The following is a 20,182-nucleotide window of genomic DNA, read 5'->3' as shown; positions in this document are numbered from 1 at the left end:
TCCTGGTGGAGTACATATTGTAGTTGGGGAGTGAGACAATGGCAAATGAAAAATAGTCACAAATTTGGATGATAGATTGTGAGTAACTGCTATGAAGGGCCATATAATTAAATAATGAATGATTGACTGGAGAAGATGGGCAATACCAATTGGAAAAGATCTAAATAATAATAATCCAGCCACATGAAAAAGCTAGAGGTAGATATTACAAAGGGCTTGGTATATTGAAAGAAAAGAAAAGAAAAAAAAGCTCGTGTGGCTGAAATGCAGTGAGCAAGAAGGAGAATGAAATAAGATTGGAGAGAGATAGAGGAACCACTTTATGCAACCCTGTAGCTCATGATAAAATAAAATGCAATGGTAAGCCATTGAAAAATGTTGATCAGGAGAGTGTCATCTGATTAGTAGCTTTAAGAGATTACTCTAAAAACTACGTGGAAATTTCACTGGCAGAGACTAAGAGAAGCAGTGGAATCTGTTAGAAGACATTTCAGGAGTCTATATGGAGAATGGTGACTTCACCAAGGTACTGGCATTGGAGTTGGAGAGAAATGAATTTAAAATACACTGGAAGGAAGCATTGACTCAATGTGGTGATAAATTCAATGCACAGAAAGGGGTGAATAACAGTTGAATGAATTATTACTAGGTTTCTATAGGTACACTTGGGTAAATGGTAGGGCCATTCAATGGCTAAGTGGTAGTAGTATTTACTGAGATGGGAATGACTTTAGGAAGGTATATTAGGGTTCTCTAGAAAAATAGGATGAATAGGTTCTCCAGAGAAATGGAAAATTATGTATATGTTTCATGCAACAGTTTAGATATATAAAATAAGGAATTGATTCACATGACTAGAAAGCTGAGAAGTTCAAGGTAGTCATTTATTAAGCTGGAGAGCTAGGAAAGCCAATGGTATATGTTCTGATCTGAGGGGAGGAAATGACTGATGTCCCAGTTCAACAGTTAGGCAGGAGGAATTGCCTCTTAATAAGCCCTTTTATTCTTTTAAATCTTCAAGTGTTTGGTGAACCCCACTCACATTATGGAGGGCAACTTGCTTTACTCAGTCTACAGATTAAAAAGGTTCAAAACCACTCTCACCAGACATATCCAGAATAATGTTGGACCAAATATCTGGGTATACTGTGACCCAGTCAAGTTGGTACACAAAATTATCACAGAGGGGCAGATTGCATGTGGAGATCAATAGCTTTAGTTTTTCATATTTAGTTTGAGGTGTTTATAATCCACAAGTATGGAGAGTTTAAATGGTAAGCTTGATGTATAAGTCAAGAGATCAAAGGGAAGATCTGAGCTGGAAACATAAATTTGGGGGTGTGGCAGAGATGGCTAATTTGCCTACCTAATATCATTCTTCCCTTCTACGTTATGAATACAATTCTGATTGTTTCGGTAGTATAAATAGGTTCAGCTATAAAATCTGCATTTCCATTGCACATTGGATGGTCACATGACACAGTTCTGTCAATAAAATGTATATAGTAATTGTGAGGTAATTCTGAGAACTAAAACTAAAACAGGGAAGAAGACTCATTGATCTTTCTCTATTTTCTTATGGATTAAAATACTGATGTATCTAACTTGTGATAATGTAAAAAACACACCCTAAAGAAGGATGAACAAAATGATAGAGGAAGCCTGGAATATAGTCAGTGTGTCAGCTCTGGACTATGTACCTCCGAATGTCATCTTTCTGGAGAAAAGCCAAACACCTAATGTGTTTAAGCAACCCTTATTCAGATTTCTGTTTCTTGCAGCTGACTGCAATTTTCAACTGATAAGAGTGTCATTAGCATATAGATAGCCTATCAGTCAGGGTGTTTTTGGCTGCAAGTAAGAGAAAACCTGACTTAAAAAATAACATTTTAAAATTTGTGTTCAACCTGAGCAACATAGCAAGACCCTGTCTCTTAAAAAAATAAATATAGGGGGCGGAGCAAGATGGCCGAATAGGAACAGCTCCAGTCTCCAACTCCCAGCGCCAGCGACACAGAAGACCCGTGATTTCTGCATTTTCAACTGAGGTACTGGGTTCATCTCACTGGGGAGTGCCGGACGATCGGTGCTGGTCAGCTGCTGCAGCCCGACCAGCGAGAGCTGAAGCAGGGCGAGGCATCGCCTCACCTGGGAAGCGCAAGGGGGAAGGGAATCCCTTTTCCTAGCCAGGGGAACTGAGACACACAACACCTGGAAAATCGGGTAACTCCCACCCCAATATTGTGCTTTAAGCAAACAGGCAAACCAGGAGATCATATCCCACACCTGGCCGGGAGGGTCCCACGCCCACGGAGCCTCCCTCATTGCTAGCACAGCAGTCTGTGATCTACCGGCAAGGCAGCAGCGAGGCTGGGGGAGGGGCGCCCGCCATTGCTGAGGCTTAAGTAGGTAAACAAAGCTGCTGGGAAGCTGGAACTGGGTGGAGCTCACAGCAGCTCAAGGAAACCTGCCTGTCTCTGTAGACTCCACCTCTGGGGACAGGGCACAGCTACACAACAACAACAACAACAAAAAAGCAGCAGAAACCTCTGCAGACGCAAACGACTCTGTCTGACAGCTTTGAAGAGAGCAGTGGATCTCCCAACACGGAGGCTGAGATCTGAGAAGGGACAGACTGCCTGCTCAAGTGGGTCCCTGACCCCTGAGTAGCCTAACTGGGAGACATCCCCCACTAGGGGCAGTCTGACACCCCACACCTCACAGGGTGGAGTACACCCCTGAGAGGAAGCTTCCAAAGCAAGAATCAGACAGGTACACTCGCTGTTCAGAAATATTCTATCTTCTGCAGCCTCTGCTGCTGATACCCAGGCAAACAGGGTCTGGAGTGGACCTCAATCAATCTCCAACAGACCTACAGCTGAGGGTCCTGACTGTTAGAAGGAAAACTATCAAACAGGAAGGACACCTACACCAAAACCCCATCAGTACATCACCATCATCAAAGACCAGAGGCAGATAAAACCACAAAGATGGGGAAAAAGCAGGGCAGAAAAGCTGGAAATTCAAAAAATAAGAGCACATCTCCCCCGGCAAAGGAGCGCAGCTCATCGCCAGCAACGGATCAAAGCTGGACGGAGAATGACTTTGACGAGATGAGAGAAGAAGGCTTCAGTCCATCAAATTTCTCAGAGCTAAAGGAGGAATTACGTACCCAGCGCAAAGAAACTAAAAATCTTGAAAAAAAAGTGGAAGAATTGACGGCTAGACTAATTAATGCAGAGAAGGTCATAAACGAAATGAAAGAGATGAAAACCATGACACGAGAAATACGTGACAAATGCACAAGCTTCAGTAACCGACTCGATCAACTGGAAGAAAGAGTATCAGCGATTGAGGATCAAATGAATGAAATGAAGCGAGAAGAGAAACCAAAAGAAAAAAGAAGAAAAAGAAATGAACAAAGCCTGCAAGAAGTATGGGATTATGTAAAAAGACCAAATCTACGTCTGATTGGGGTGCCTGAAAGTGAGGGGGAAAATGGAACCAAGTTGGAAAACACTCTTCAGGATATCATCCAGGAGAACTTCCCCAACCTAGTAGGGCAGGCCAACATTCAAATCCAGCAAATACAGAGAACGCCACAAAGATACTCCTCGAGAAGAGCAACTCCAAGACACATAATTGCCAGATTCACCAAAGTTGAAATGAAGGAAAAAATCTTAAGGGCAGCCAGAGAGAATGGTCGGGTTACCCACAAAGGGAAGCCCATCAGACTCACAGCAGATCTCTCGGCAGAAACTCTCCAAGCCAGAAGAGAGTGGGGGCCAATATTCAACATTCTTAAAGAAAAGAATTTTAAACCCAGAATTTCATATCCAGCCAAACTAAGTTTCATAAGTGAAGGAGAAATAAAATCCTTTACAGATAAGCAAATGCTTAGAGATTTTGTCACCACTAGGCCTGCCTTACAAGAGACCCTGAAGGAAGCACTCAACATGGAAAGGAACAACTGGTACCAGCCATTGCAAAAACATGCCAAAATGTAAAGACCATCGAGGCTAGGAAGAAACTGCATCAACTAACGAGCAAAATAACCAGTTAATATCATAATGGCAGGATCAAGTTCACACATAACAATCTTAACCTTAAATGTAAATGGACTAAATGCTCCAATGAAAAGACACAGACTGGCAAACTGGATAAAGAGTCAAGACCCATCAGTCTGCTGTATTCAGGAGACCCATCTCACACGCAGAGACATACATAGGCTCAAAATAAAGGGATGGAGGAGGATTTACCAAGCAAATGGAGAACAAAAAAAAGCAGGGGTTGCAATCCTAGTCTCTGATAAAACAGACTTTAAACCATCAAAGATCAAAAGAGACAAAGAAGGCCATTACATAATGGTAAAGGGATCAATTCAACAGGAAGAGCTAACTATCCTAAATATATATGCACCCAATACAGGAGCACCCAGATTCATAAAGCAAGTCCTTAGAGACTTACAAAGAGACTTAGACTCCCATACAATAATAATGGGAGACTTCAACACTCCACTGTCAACATTAGACAGATCAACAAGACAGAAAGTTAACAAGGATATCCAGGAATTGAACTCATCTCTGCAGCAAGCAGACCTAATAGACATCTATAGAACTCTCCACCCCAAATCAACAGAATATACATTCTTCTCAGCACCACATCGTACTTACTCCAAAATTGACCATATAATTGGAAGTAAAGCACTCCTCAGCAAATGTACAAGAACAGAAATTATAACAAACTGTCTCTCAGACCACAGTGCAATCAAACTAGAACTCAGGACTAAGAAACTCAATCAAAACCGCTCAACTACATGGAAACTGAACAACCTGCTCCTGAATGACGGTACATAACGAAATGAAGGCAGAAATAAAGATGTTCTTTGAAACCAATGAGAACAAAGATACAACATACCAGAATCTCTGGGACACATTTAAAGCAGTGTGTAGAGGGAAATTTATAGCACTAAATGCACACAAGAGAAAGCAGGAAAGGTCAAAAATTGACACTCTAACATCACAATTAAAAGAACTAGAGAAGCAAGAGCAAACACATTCGAAAGCTAGCAGAAGGCAAGAAATCACTAAGATCAGAGCAGAACTGAAGGAGATAGAGACACAAAAAACCCTCCAAAAAATCAATGAATCCAGGAGTTGGTTTTTTGAAAAGATCAACAAAATTGACAGACCACTAGCAAGACTAATAAAGAAGAAAAGAGAGAAGAATCAAATCGACGCAATTAAAAATGATAAAGGGGATATCACCACCGACCCCACAGAAATACAAACTACCATCAGAGAATACTATAAACACCTCTACGCAAATAAACTGGAAAACCTAGAAGAAATGGATAATTTCCTGGACACTTACACTCTTCCAAGACTAAACCAGGAAGAAGTTGAATCCCTGAATAGACCAATAGTAGGCTCTGAAATTGAGGCAATAATTAATAGCCTACCAACCAAAAAAAGTCCAGGACCAGATGGATTCACAGCTGAATTCTACCAGAGGTATAAGGAGGAGTTGGTACCATTCCTTCTGAAACTATTCCAATCAATAGAAAAAGAGGGAATCCTCCCTAACTCATTTTATGAGGCCAACATCATCCTGATACCAAAGCCTGGCAGAGACACAACAAAAAAAGAGAATTTTAGACCAATATCCCTGATGAACATCGATGCAAAAATCCTCAATAAAATACTGGCAAACCGGATTCAACAACACATCAAAAAGCTTATCCACCATGATCAAGTGGGCTTCATCCCTGGGATGCAAGGCTGGTTCAACATTCGCAAATCAATAAACATAATCCAGCATATAAACAGAACCAAAGACAAGAACCACATGATTATCTCAATAGATGCAGAAAAGGCTTTTGACAAAATTCAACAGCCCTTCATGCTAAAAACGCTCAATAAATTCGGTATTGATGGAACGTACCTCAAAATAATAAGAGCTATTTATGACAAACCCACAGCCAATATCATACTGAATGGGCAAAAACTGGAAAAATTCCCTTTGAAAACTGGCACAAGACAGGGATGCCCTCTCTCACCACTCCTATTCAACATAGTGTTGGAAGTTCTGGCTAGGGCAATCAGGCAAGAGAAAGAAATCAAGGGTATTCAGTTAGGAAAAGAAGAAGTCAAATTGTCCCTGTTTGCAGATGACATGATTGTATATTTAGAAAACCCCATTGTCTCGGCCCAAAATCTCCTTAAGCTGATAAGCAACTTCAGCAAAGTCTCAGGATACAAAATTAATGTGCAAAAATCACAAGCATTCTTATACACCAATAACAGACAAACACAGAGCCAAATCATGAATGAACTTCCATTCACAATTGCTTCAAAGAGAATCAAATACCTAGGAATCCAACTTACAAGGGATGTAAAGGACCTCTTCAAGGAGAACTACAAACCACTGCTCAGTGAAATAAAAGAGGACACAAACAAATGGAAGAACATACCATGCTCATGGATAGGAAGAATCAATATCGTGAAAATGGCCATACTGCCCAAGGTAATTTATAGATTCAATGCCATCCCCATCAAGCTACCAATGAGTTTCTTCACAGAATTGGAAAAAACTGCTTTAAAGTTCATATGGAACCAAAAAAGAGCCGGCATCTCCAAGACAATCCTAAGTCAAAAGAACAAAGCTGGAGGCATCACGCTGCCTGACTTCAAACTATACTACAAGGCTACAGTAACCAAAACAGCATGGTACTGGTACCAAAACAGAGATATAGACCAATGGAACAGAACAGAGTCCTCAGAAATAATACCACACATCTACAGCCATCTGATCTTTGACAAACCTGAGAGAAACAAGAAATGGGGAAAGGATTCCCTATTTAATAAATGGTGCTGGGAAAATTGGCTAGCCATAAGTAGAAAGCTGAAACTGGATCCTTTCCTTACTCCTTATACGAAAATTAATTCAAGATGGATTAGAGACTTAAATGTTAGACCTAATACCATAAAAATCCTAGAGGAAAACCTAGGAAGTACCATTCAGGACATAGGCATGGGCAAAGACTTCATGTCTAAAACACCAAAAGCAACGGCAGCAAAAGCCAAAATTGACAAATGGGATCTCATTAAACTAAAGAGCTTCTGCACAGCAAAAGAAACTACCATCAGAGTGAACAGGCAACCTACAGAATGGGAGAACATTTTTGCAATCTACTCATCTGACAAAGGGCTAATATCCAGAACCTACAAAGAACTCAAACAAATTTACAAGAAAAAAACAAACAACCCCATCAAAAAGTGGGCAAAGGATATGAACAGACATTTCTCAAAAGGAGACATTCATACAGCCAACAGACACATGAAAAAATGCTCATCATCACTGGCCATCAGAGAAATGCAAATCAAAACCACAATGAGATACCATCTCACACCAGTTAGAATGGCGATCATTCAAAAGTCAGGAAACAACAGGTGCTGGAGAGGATGTGGAGAAATAGGAACACTTTTACACTGTTGGTGGGATTGTAAACTAGTTCAACCATTATGGAAAACAGTATGGCGATTCCTCAAGGATCTAGAACTAGATGTACCATATGACCCAGCCATCCCATTACTGGGGATATACCCAAAGGATTATAAATTATGCTGCTATAAAGACACATGCACACGTATGTTTATTGCAGCACTATTCACAATAGCAAAGACTTGGAATCAACCCAAATGTCCATCAGTGACAGATTGGATTAAGAAAATGTGGCACATATACACCATGGAATACTATGCAGCCATAAAAAAGGATGAGTTTGCGTCCTTTGTAGGGACATGGATGCAGCTGGAAACCATCATTCTTAGCAAACTATCACAAGAACAGAAAACCAAACACCGCATGTTCTCACTCATAGGTGGGAACTGAACAATGAGATCACTTGGACTCAGGAAGGGGAACATCACACACCGGGGCCTATCATGGGGAGGGGGGAGGGGGGAGGGATTGCATTGGGAGTTATACCTGATGTAAATGACGAGTTGATGGGTGCAGCAGACCAACATGGCACAAGTATACATATGTAACAAACCTGCACGTTATGCACATGTACCCTACAACTTAAAGTATAATAATAATAAATAAATTAAAAAAAATATAACATTTTAAATCTTACATGACTGGTAGTCTAGAGGAAGCACAGACTCCCAAGATTAGTTGTTCCAGGTACTCATCAAGGACATGCTGGGACTGATGTACTTTGTTAATTTCTGTTCGGTCATCTTCTGCTCTGGCTTTGTCCCATTGACTTCCTGTTCATGTCCAGGGATAGAGAAAGCACCTTTGCATCAAACATTAAGTAGAAATACTTACCTTCATTGTAATACAGATAATTTAGGGTACACCCTTATCCTTGAAGGAATCATTGGCTTGGTCCTCAGTTTTGAACTAATTACCAGCTGAAGAGAAGAGACTATCCTTACTGATTAGGGCAATTCAGGAACTCTTCTTCAAATGGTAGTCAATATTCAAACTCTAGTGGTATTATGTAACAGGGAAAGTTTGGGATAGGTGTTGAGGATTTAAGCAAATGTTAATTATATTTTACCCCTTTAACGATTTCACATCCAAACTTAGCTTTTTCCCAACTAAATACACATCCTTACAATGCTCACACCAGCATGAAATACATTCAGTTTTCCCCAAATGAGACAGTTCAAAGTCTTCACTGTTATAATTCCAGATTTTTGGTTGAGTTGCTCTTCTTCTTATATAGTTGTAGCTTCTAATTTTATGAAGGCTAAGACACTGTTATCTTCCCTTAACAAATTTAATATAAAATTGTGGAGAAATAACAGGATAAGCACAATGAAAACTGTGGAAAAGGGCAGTAGCACACATGGTTCACTGGAACATAGCATAAACCATAGTCTGTTGGCTGGAAATAATGAGGACTTTCTGACCTGGCCATGCAGTGACTACTTGTGTTACATTATAGCAGCATCCAGTTCTGCTCTTTGGAATAAGTTCACTTGTCAATCTTCCTCTATTACCCTATGTCCTGTCTCCTGGGGAGATTACTCATATCCATCAATTTTTATATGAGATGGACATGAGATAGGATGCCCTTTCTTGCGCTACACAGATACAGTACTTACTCTCTGTAAAGTGTGTGTCCAAGGGATTTAAGATTTAAGTTATAGCTATTTATGATCAAGCTTGGAATTTCTTTATTATTTTCTTCAAGTTTTAGCAGGCTTTTGGTCCATATGTATTTGTAGTTTTCGTTGCATAATAACCACACCAGTGGATATTAGTGTGGTCATGGTCTTTGAGTGTGGGACTTTGGTCTCCTAAGCAACAAATCACTGTTTTCTAGAATTTTAGTTGAAGGACTTCTGTCTACATTTGGTCTGCCCCTGGAAGAGATCTGAAGCAATAACCTTAGGTTGGTGGACATCAATATATTGTATCCTTTCTCAGGCAGAGAATACTTAATTGGAACTAAGTCTCATGTCTTTCTTGTGGCTTAATCATATATTGTTCCAAACTACCTACTTTCCAACCTGTACCAGCATTAGTATTTATTAAAGTAGATAATTTATTTCTGTAACCTAAAAATTTCATAATTTTGGATTACAGAAAAGAATCCTCTTAAGGTAATTTTTCTTTTTCAGGTGCTTACAGTGGGCCACATTCAACCTGTTTATCTCTTGTAAGATTTTATTGATGGCCTCAAGAAGTATTAAAAACAGTCTAAACATGTTTCTTACCAAGTCTCTAATGCTATAGCCTTGGTAGGCACATTGACAGTTTCAACATAAGGAAGGCCGTAGTTTAATGGATACACTCAACATAGTATAAAAAGATTACCAACTTACTAGAAAGAAATAGGGTCTTCTCTGTTCTGTATCATTTATCTTTTCATTAAAACAGTCTGTTTTCTACACTGCTTTATTTCCTGGTATCAAAATCTGTATTAGTTGAAATGCACTCAGCTGAAAATAACAGAAATTTTACACTGGGGGTGAAAGCCACAACTCAGTCAGGGCTAAGAATGGGCCTCAGGCATGGCTAATCAGAGTAGAATCTATCTCCTTGGCCACAGAGATTCAGGGTTATATGTGGCAGCCAAGATAGTCCAGTTGGAGCTAATCATGAGAGATTATGGTCCTGGAGCTGTCAGGGGCCATGACGTGAAGCCAGAGAAAGAGGCCAACTCAGTGGAAAACAGAGCCAAGAGCTGGAGAGAAACCAATTTCTGATGACATCATTGGGCCTCTGAATCCAATCCTGTATGGAGCTAGCATTCTTTCTGGCCTTCTCAATGAAGTGAATCAATATTTTTTTTCTTAAGCTTGTTTGAACCAGCATTTCTTTCATATTCAACAGTTTAGATTTGTGGGTTGATTTGAGTAATTGAATTATGAAAAGTCACTCAAACTCACTGGAATAATTTGGGGGGGATAAAAAGGACGTTTAAGTTTTCCTCTAAGTCCTTCATTTCTATTATATGAGCTCACATAGCTATTTAGCTTCAAAGTCAAATTAGATATTCTTTCCTACTGATTTCCAGTAGCTTGCACTATTTGATGCTGTTTAGAAATGTGTAAACACAATGCTGGCCACTAAATATTAACCTTGTTAGAAATTTTTAATCTCTTATAAGAATTAGTGCCATATCAATAGTGGTGTATTTTCTGTAAGTTTTTGAGCTGGTAAGATTTACTTGTGTCTGACAATATACTTCCCTCTGGCTACTTGCATTGGCCTCTTTTCATACCACACACATATAAAAGAAAAGTGCATGTTTGATAAGTGAGGGTTTTGTTTTCTGACCTTTTGTCTTGAAAAAATCTTAGACTTACAGAAGAGTTGTAAAGATAGTACAGAGAATTCTTATATACACTTTGCCCAAGTTAGTGTTTTATTTTTATTTTACTTTAAGCTCCAGGATACATGTGCAAAACGTGCAGGTTTGTTAGATAGGTATACGTGTGCCATAGTGGTTTTGCTGCGCCTATCAACCCATCATCTAAGTTTTAAGCCCTGTGTGCATTAGCTATTTGTCCTGATGCTCTCCCTCCCCTCGTCCCCCAAACCCCCAAAGGCCCCAGTGTGTTATTCCCCTCCCTGTGTCCACGCATTTTCATTGTTCAACTCCCACTTATGAGTGAGAACATGTTGTGTCTGGTTTTCTGTTCCTGTGTTAGTTTGCTGAGCATGATGGCTTCCAGCTTCATCCATGTCCCTGCAAAGAACATGATCTCATTCCTTTTTATGGCTGCATAGTATTCCATGGTGTATATGTACCACATTTTCTTTATCCAGTCTATCATGGATGGGCATTTGAGTTGGTTCCAAGTCTTGGCTATAGTAAATAGTGCTGTAATAAACATGTGTGTGCATGTGTCTTTATAGTTGAATGATTTATATTCCTTAAGGTATATATGCAGTAGTCGGATTGCTAGGTCGAATGATATTTCTGGTTCTAGATCCTTGAGGAATCACCACACTATCTTTCACAATGGTTGAACTAATTTACATTCCCACCAACAGTGTAAAAGTGTTCCTATTTCTTCACAGCCTCACCAGCATCTGTTGTTTCTTGACTATTTAGTAATCATCATTCTGACTGGCCTGAGATGGTATCTCATTGTGGTTTTGATTTGCATTTCTTTAACAATCAGTGATGTGCTTTTTTTCATATGCCACATAAATAAATGTCTCCTTTTGGGAAGTGTCTGTTTATATCTTTTGCCCACTTTCTGATGGGGTTGTGTGTTTTTTTTTTCTTGCAAATTTGTTTAAGTTCCTTTTAGTTTCTGGATATTAGATCTTTGTCAGGTGGGTAGATTATAAAAATTTTCTCTCATTCTGTAGGTTTCCTGTTCATTCTGATAGTTTCTTTTTCTGTGCAGAAGCTCTTTAGTTAGATCTCATTTGTCAATTTTAGCTTTTGTTGCAATTAATTGTTTTTGGTGTTTATGTCGTGAAGTCTTTGCCCATGCCTATGTCCTGAATGGTATTGCCTAAGTTTTCTTCTAGGGTTTTCATGGCTTTGGGTCTTACATTTAAGTCTTTAAACCATCTTGAGTTAATTTTTGTATATGGCATAAGGAAGGGGTTCAGTTTTAGTTTTCTGCATATGGCTAGCCAGTTTTCCCAACACCATTTATTAAATAGGGAATCCTTTCCCTGTTGCTTGTTTTTTGTCAGGTTTGTTGAAGATCAGATGGTTGTAGATGTGTGTTGTAATTTCTGAGGTCTCTGTTCTATTCCATTGGTCTATATGTCTGTTTTGGTACCAGCACCATGCTGTTTTGGTTACTGTAGCTTTGTAGTACAGTTTGAAGTCAGGTAGCATGATGCCTCCAGCTTTGTTCTTTTTGCTTAGGTTTATCTTGGCTATACAAGTTCTTTTTTTGTTCCATATGAAGTTAAAGGTTTCTTAAAATTCTGTGAGGAATGTCATTGGTAGTTTGGGAATAGCATTGAATCTGTAAATTATTTTGGGCATTATGGCCATTTTTATGATATTGATTCTTCCTGTTCATGAGGATGGAATGTTTTTTCGTTTGTTTGTGTCCTCTCTTATTTCCTTGAGTAGTGGTTTGTATGTTTCCTTGAAGAGGTTCTTCACATCTCTTGTTACCTGTATTCCTAGATATTTTATTTTCTAGAACAACTGTGAATGGGAATTCACTTTGATTTGGCTCCTTGCTTGTCTATTGTTGATGCCTAGGAATGCTTGCGATTTTTGCACATTGATTTTGTATCATGAGACTGCTGAAGTTGCTTATCAGCTTAAGGAGATTTTGGGCTGAGATGATGGGGTTTTCTAAATACAGAATCATGTCATCTGGGGGGTGCCCAAGATGGCCGAATAGGAGCAACTCCAGCCTCTAGCTCCCGGCGTAAGCGACACAGAAGACGGGTGATTTCTGCATTTTCAACTGAGGTACTGGGTTCATCTCACTGGGGCGTGTCAGACAGTTGGTGCTGGTCAGTGGGTGCAGCCCAACCAGTGAGAGCTGAAGCAGGGCGAGGCATTGCATCACCTGGGAAGTGCAAGGAGGAAGGGAATTCCTTTTCCTAGCCAAGGGAAACTGAGACACACAACACTTGGAAAATCGGGTAACTCCCACCCTGATACTGCACTTTACCAAGGGACTTAGCAAACAGCACACCAGGAGATTATATCCCACGCCTGGCCCAGAGGGTCCCATGCCCACAGAGCATCCCTCATTGCTAGCACAGCAGTCTGAGATCTAACTGCAAGGCGGCAGTGAGGCTGGGGGAGGGGTGCCCACCATTGCTGAGGCTTAAGTAGGCAAACAAAACCACTGGGAAGCTTGAACTGGGTGGAGCCCACCGCAGCTCAAAGAGGCCTGCCTGCCTCTGTAGACTCCACCTCTGGAGACAGGACATAGCTAAACAAAAAACAGCAGAAACCTCTGCAGATGTAAAAGTCCCTGTCTGGCAGCTTTGAAGAGAGCAGTGGTTCTCCCAGCACAGAGGCTGAGATCTGAGAACAGACAGACTGCCTGCTCAAGTGGGTCCCTGACCCCTGAGTAGCCTAACTGGGAGTCTTCCCCGACTATGTGCAGGCTGGCACCTCACACCTCACATGGCTGGGTACACCCCTGAGATGAAGCTTCCAGAGCAAGAATCAGACAGCAACACTTCCTGTTCAGCAATATTCTCTCTTCTGCAGCCTCCACTGCTGGTACCCAGGCAAACAGGGTCTGGAGTGGACCTCAAACAAACTCCAACAGACCTGCAGCTGAGGGTCCTGACTGTTAGAAGGAAAACTAACAAACAGAAAGGACATCCACACCAAAACCCCGTCAGTACATCATCATCATCAAAGACCAAAGGCAGATAAAACCACAAAGATGGGAAAAAGCACTGCAGAAAAGCTGGAAATTAAAAAAATCGGAATGCATCTCTCCCTCCAACGGAATGCAGCTCATCGCCAGCAACGGAACAAAGCTGGATGGAGAATGACTTTGATGAGTTGAGAGAAAAAGGCTTCAGTCAATCAAACTTCTCAGAGCTAAAGGAGGAACTACGTAGCCAGTGCAAAGAAACTAAAACCTTGAAAAGAGAATGGAAGAATGGATAACTAGAATAACCAATGCAGAGAAGTCCATAAACGAACTGATAGAGATGAAAACCATGACACGAGAACTACATGACAAATGCACAAGCTTCAGTAACCGACTCGATCAACTGGAAGAAACAGTATCAGTGATTGAAGATCGAATGAATGAAATGAAGTGAGAAGAGAAGTGTAGAGAAAAAAGAGTAAAAAGAAAAGAACAAAGCCTCCAAAAAATATGGGATTATATGAAAAGACCAAATCTACGTCTGATTGGTGTGCCTGAAAGTGATGGTGAGAATGGAACCAAGTTGGAAAACACTCTGCAGGATATTATCCAGGAGAACTTCCCCAACCTAGCAAGACAGACCAACATTCAAATTCAGGAAACACAGAGAACACCACAAAGATACTCCTAGAGAAGAGCAACTCCAACACACATAATTGTCAGATTCACCAAAGTTGAAACCGGAGGAAAAAATGTTAAGGGCAGCCAGAGAGAAAGGTCGGGTTACCCACAAAGGGAAGCCCATCAGACTAACAGCAGATATCGCGGCAGAAACTCTACAAGTCAAAAGAGAGTAGGGGCCAATATTCGACATTCTTAAAGAAAAGAATTTTCAACCCAGAATTTCATATCCAGCCAAACTAAGTTTTATAAGTGAAGGAGAATTAAAATTATTTACAGACAAGCAAATGCTGAGAGATTTTGTCACCACCAGGCCTGCCCTACGAGAGATCCTGAAGGAAGCTCTAAACATGGAAAGGAACAACCGGTACCAGCCATTGCAGAAACATGCCAAAATGTAAAGACCATTGATGCTAGGAAGAAACTGCATCAACTAACAAGCAAAATAACCAGCTAATATCATGACAGGATCAAGTTCACACAAAACAATATTAACCTTAAATGTAAATGGACTAAATGGTCCAATTAAAAGACACAGGCTGGCAAATTGGATAAAGAGTCAAGACCTATCAGTTGGCTCTATTCAGGAGAACAATCTCACATGCAGAGACACACATAGGCTCAAAATAAAGGGATGGAGGAAGATCTACCAAGCAAATGGAAAACAAAAGCAGGCAGGGGTTGCAATCCTAGTCTCTGATAAAACAGACTTTAAACCATCAAAGATCAAAAGGGACAAAAAAGGCCATTACAGAATGGTAAAGGGATCAATTCAACAAGAAGAGCTAACTATCCTAAATATATATGCACCCAATACAGGAGCACCCAGATTCACAAAGCAAGTCCTTAGAGACTTACAAAGAGACTTGGACTCCCATACAATAATAATGGGAGACTTTAACACCCCACTATCAACATTAGAGAGATCAACGAGACAGAAAGTTAACAAGGATATCCAGGAATTGCACTCAACTCTGCACCAAGTGAACCTAATAGATATCTACAAAACTCTCCAACCCAAATTAACAGAATATACATTCTTCTAAGCACCACATCACACTTATTCCAAAATTGACCACAAAGTTGGAAGTAAAGCGCCCCTCAGCAAATGTAAAAGAACAGAAATTATAACAAACTGTCTCTCAGACCACAGTGCAATCAAGATAGAACTCAGGACTAAGAAACTCAGTCAAAATCGGTTAACTACATGGAAACTGAACAACCTGCTCCTGAATGACTACTGGGTACATAACGAAATGAAGGCAGAAATAAAGATGTTCTTTGAAACCAATGAGAACAAAGATGCAACATACCACAATCTCTGGGACACATGTAAAGCAGTCTGTAGAGGGAAATTTATAGCACTAAATGCCCACAAGAGAAAGCAGGAAAGATCTAAAATTGACACCCTAACCTCACAATTAAAAGAACTAGAGAAGCAAGAGCAAACACATTCTAAAGCTAGCAGAAGGCAAGAAATAACTAAGGTCAGAGCAGAACTGAAGGAGATAGAGACACAAAAAAGCTTCAAAAAATCAATGAATCCATAAGCTGGTTTTTTGAAAAGATCAACAAAATTGATAGACTGCTAGCAAGACTAATAAAGAAGAAAAGAGAGAAGAATCAAATAAACGCAATAAAAAATGATGAAGGGGATATCACCACCAACCCCACAGAAATATAAACTACCATCAGAGAATACTATAAACACCTCTATGCAAATATACTAGAAAATCTAGAAGAAATAGATAATTTCCTGGACACTTACACTCTCCCAAGACTAAACCAGGAAGAAGTTGAATCCCTGAATAGACCAATAGCAGGCTCTGAAATTGAGGCAATAATTAATAGTCTACCAGTGAAAAAATGTCCAGGACCAGATGGATTCACAGCTGAATTCTACCAGAGATACAAGGAGGAGCTGGTACCATTCCTTCTGAAACTATTCCAATCAATAGAAAAAGAGGGAATCCTCCCTAACTCATTTTATGAGGCCAACATCATCCTGATACCGAAGTCTGGGAGAGACACAACAAAAAAAGAGAATTTTAGACCAATATCCCTGATGAACATTGATGCAAAAATCCTTAATAAAATACTGGCAAACCAAATCCAGCATCACACCAAAAAGCTTATCCACCATGATCAAATGGGCTTCATCCCTGGGATGCAAGGCTGGTTCAACATACGTAAATCAATAAATGTAATCAAGCATATAAACAGAACCAAAGACAGAAACCACATGATTATCTCAATAGATGCAGAAAAGGCCTTGACAAAATTCAACAGCCCTTCATGCTAAAAACGCTCAATAAATTCGGTATTGATGGAACATATCTCAAAATAATAAGAACTCTTTATGACAAACCCACAGCCAATATCATACTGAATGGGCAAAAACTGGAAGCATTCCCTTTGAAAACTGGCACAAGACAGGGATGCCCTCTCTCACCACTCCTATTCAACATAGTGTTGGAAGCTCTGGCTAGGGCAGTCAGGCAAGAGAAAGGAATATAGGGTATTCAGTTAGAAAAAGAAGTAGTCAAATTGTCCCTGTTTGCAGATGACATGATTGTATATTTAGAAAACCCCATCATCTCAGCCCAAAATCTCCTTAAACTGATAAGCAACTTCAGCACAGTCTCAGGATACAAAATCAATGTGCAAAAATCACAAACATTCTTGTACACCAATAACAGACAAACAGAGAGCCAAATCATGAATGAACTCCCATTCACAATGGCTTCAAAGAGAATAAAATACATAGGAATCCAACTTACAAGGGATGTGAAGGACTTCTTCAAGGAGAACTACAAACCACTGCTCAGTGAAATAAAAGAGGACACAAACAAATGGAAGAACATACCATGCTAATGAATAGGAAGAATCAATATCATGAAAATGGCCATACTGCCCAAGGTAATTTATAGATTCAATGCCATACTCATTAAGCTTTCAATGAGTTTCTTCACAGACTTGGAAAAAACTGCTTTAAAGTTCATATGGAACCAAAAAAGACCCCACATTGCCAAGACAATCCTAAGCCAAAAGAACAAAGCTGGGGGCATCATGCTACCAGACTTCAAACTATACTACAAGGCTACAGTAACCAAAACAGCATGGTACTGGTACCAAAACAGAGATATAGACCAATGGAACAGAACAGAGCCCTCAGAAATAATACCACACATCTACAGCCATCTGATCTTTGACAAACCTGACAAAAACAAGAAATGGGAAAAGGATTCCCTAGTTAATAAATGGTGCTGGCAAAATTGGCTAGCCACAAGTAGAAAGCTGAAACTGGATCCTTTCCTTACTCCTCATACGAAAATTAATTCAAGATGGATTAGAGACTTAAATGTTAGACCTAAAATCATAAAATCCCTAGAAGAAAACCTAGGTCATACTATTCAGGACATAGGCATGGGCAAGGACTTCATGTCTAAAATACGAAAAGCAATGACAACAGAAGCCAAAATTGACAAATGGGATCTAACTAAACTAAAGAGCTTCTGCACAGCAAAAGAAACTACTATCAGAGTGAATAGGCAACCTACAGAATGGGAGAAAATTTTTGCAATCTACTCTTCTGACAAAGGGCTAATATCCAGAACCTACAAAGAACTCAGACAAATTTACAAGAAAAAAACAACCCCATCAAAAAGTGGGCAAAGGATATGAACAGACACTTCTCAAAAGAAGACATTCATACAACCAACAGACACATGAAAAAATGCTCATCATCACTGGCCATCAGAGAAATGCAAATCAAAACCACAATGAGATACCATCTCACACCAGTTAGAATGGCGATCATTAAAAAGTCAGGAAACAACAGGTGCTGGAGAGGATGTGGAGAAATAGGAGCACTTTTACACTGTTGGTGGGACTGTAAACTAGTTCAAGCATTGTGGAAAACAGTGTGGCAATTCCTCAAGGTTCTAGAACTAGAAATACCATTTGACCTAGCCATCCCATTACTGGGTTATACCCAAAGATTATAAATCATGCTGCTATAAAGACACATGCACACATGTGTTTATTGCACCACTATTCGCAATAGCAAAGACTTGGAATCAACCCAAATGTCCATCAGTGACAGACTGGATTAAGAAAATGTGGCACACATATACACCATGGAATACTATGCAGCCATAAAAAGAATGAGTTCGTGTCCTTTGTAGGGACATGGATGCAGCTGGAAACCATCATTCTCAGCAGACTATCGCAGGAACAGAAAACCAATCACCGCATGTTCTCACTCATAGGTGGGAATTGAACAATGAAATCACTTGGACACAGGAAGGGGAACATCACACACCGAGGCCTATAGTGGGGAGGGAGTAGGGTGGAGGGATAGCATTCGGCAATATACCTAGTGTAAATGACAGGTTAATGGGTGCAGCACACCAGCATGGCACATGTGTACATATGTAACAAATCTGCACATTGTGCACATGTACCCTAGAACTTAAAGTATATATATATAAAAAAATCATGTCATCTGCAAACAGAGATAATTAGATGTCCTGTCTTCCTGTTTGAATACCCTTTATTTCTTTCTCTTGCCTGTTTTTCCTGGCCAGAACTTCTAATACTATGTTGGATAGGAGTGGTGAGAGAGGGGATCCTTGCCTTGTGCCTGTTTTCACAGGGAATGCTTCCAGCTTTTGCCCATTCAGTATGATATTGGCAGTGGGTCTGTCATAAATAGATCTTATTGTTTTGAGGTATGTTCCATCAATACCTAGTTTATTGAGAATTTTTAACATGAAGGATGTTGAATTTTATTGACGGCCTTTTCTGCATCTATTGAGATGATCATTTTTCTTATTGGTTCTGTTTATGTGATGGCTTATGTTTATTGATTCGTATAGGTTGAACAAGCCTTGCATCCCAGGGATGAAGCTGATTTGATCTTGGTGGATAAGCTTTTTGATGTGCTACTGTATTGGTTTGCCAGTATTTTATTGAGGATTTTCGCATTGGTGTTCATCAGGGATATTGGTCTAAGATTCTTTTTGTTGTGTCTCTGCCAGGCTTTGGTATCAGTATGATGATGGCTTTATAAAATGAGTTAGGGAGGATTCCTTCTTTTTCTATTGATTGGTATAGTTTCAGAAGGAATGGTGCCAGCTCCTCTTTGTACCTCTGGTAGAATTGGGTTGTGAATCCATCTGGTCCTGGACTTCTTTTTGCTTGGTAGGCCATTAATTATTGCCTCAATTTCAGAACCTGTTTTTGGTCTATTCTGAGATTCTTCTTCCTGGTTTAGTCTTGGGAGAGTGTATGTGTCCAGGAATTTATCCATTTCTTCTAGATTTTCTAGTTTATTTGCATAGAGGTGTTCATAGTATCCTCTGATGGTAGTTTATATTTCTGTGGGATTGGTGGTGATAATCCCTTTAGTGTTTTTTATTGTGTCTATTCGATTCGTCTGTTCTTTATTATTCTTGCTAGTGGTCTATCAGTTTCTTTAAAAAGAAAAAAAGCTCCTGAATTCATTGATTTTTTGAAGGGTTTTTTATGTGTCTATCTCTTTCAGTTCTGCTTTAATCTTAGTTATTTCTTGTCCTCTGCTAGCTTTTGGATTTGTTTGCTCTTGCTTCTCTAGTTCTTTTAATTGTGATGTTAGGGTGTTGATTTGAGATCTTTCTAGCTTTATAGTGCTATAAATTTCCCTCAACATTGTTTTAGCTGTG

Source organism: Theropithecus gelada, chromosome 6 (assembly GCF_003255815.1).
Source record: "Theropithecus gelada isolate Dixy chromosome 6, Tgel_1.0, whole genome shotgun sequence".
Lineage (NCBI taxonomy): Eukaryota > Metazoa > Chordata > Mammalia > Primates > Cercopithecidae > Theropithecus > Theropithecus gelada.
The sequence above is the reverse complement of the archived record's forward strand: the minus strand, read 5'-3'. Positions refer to the sequence as shown.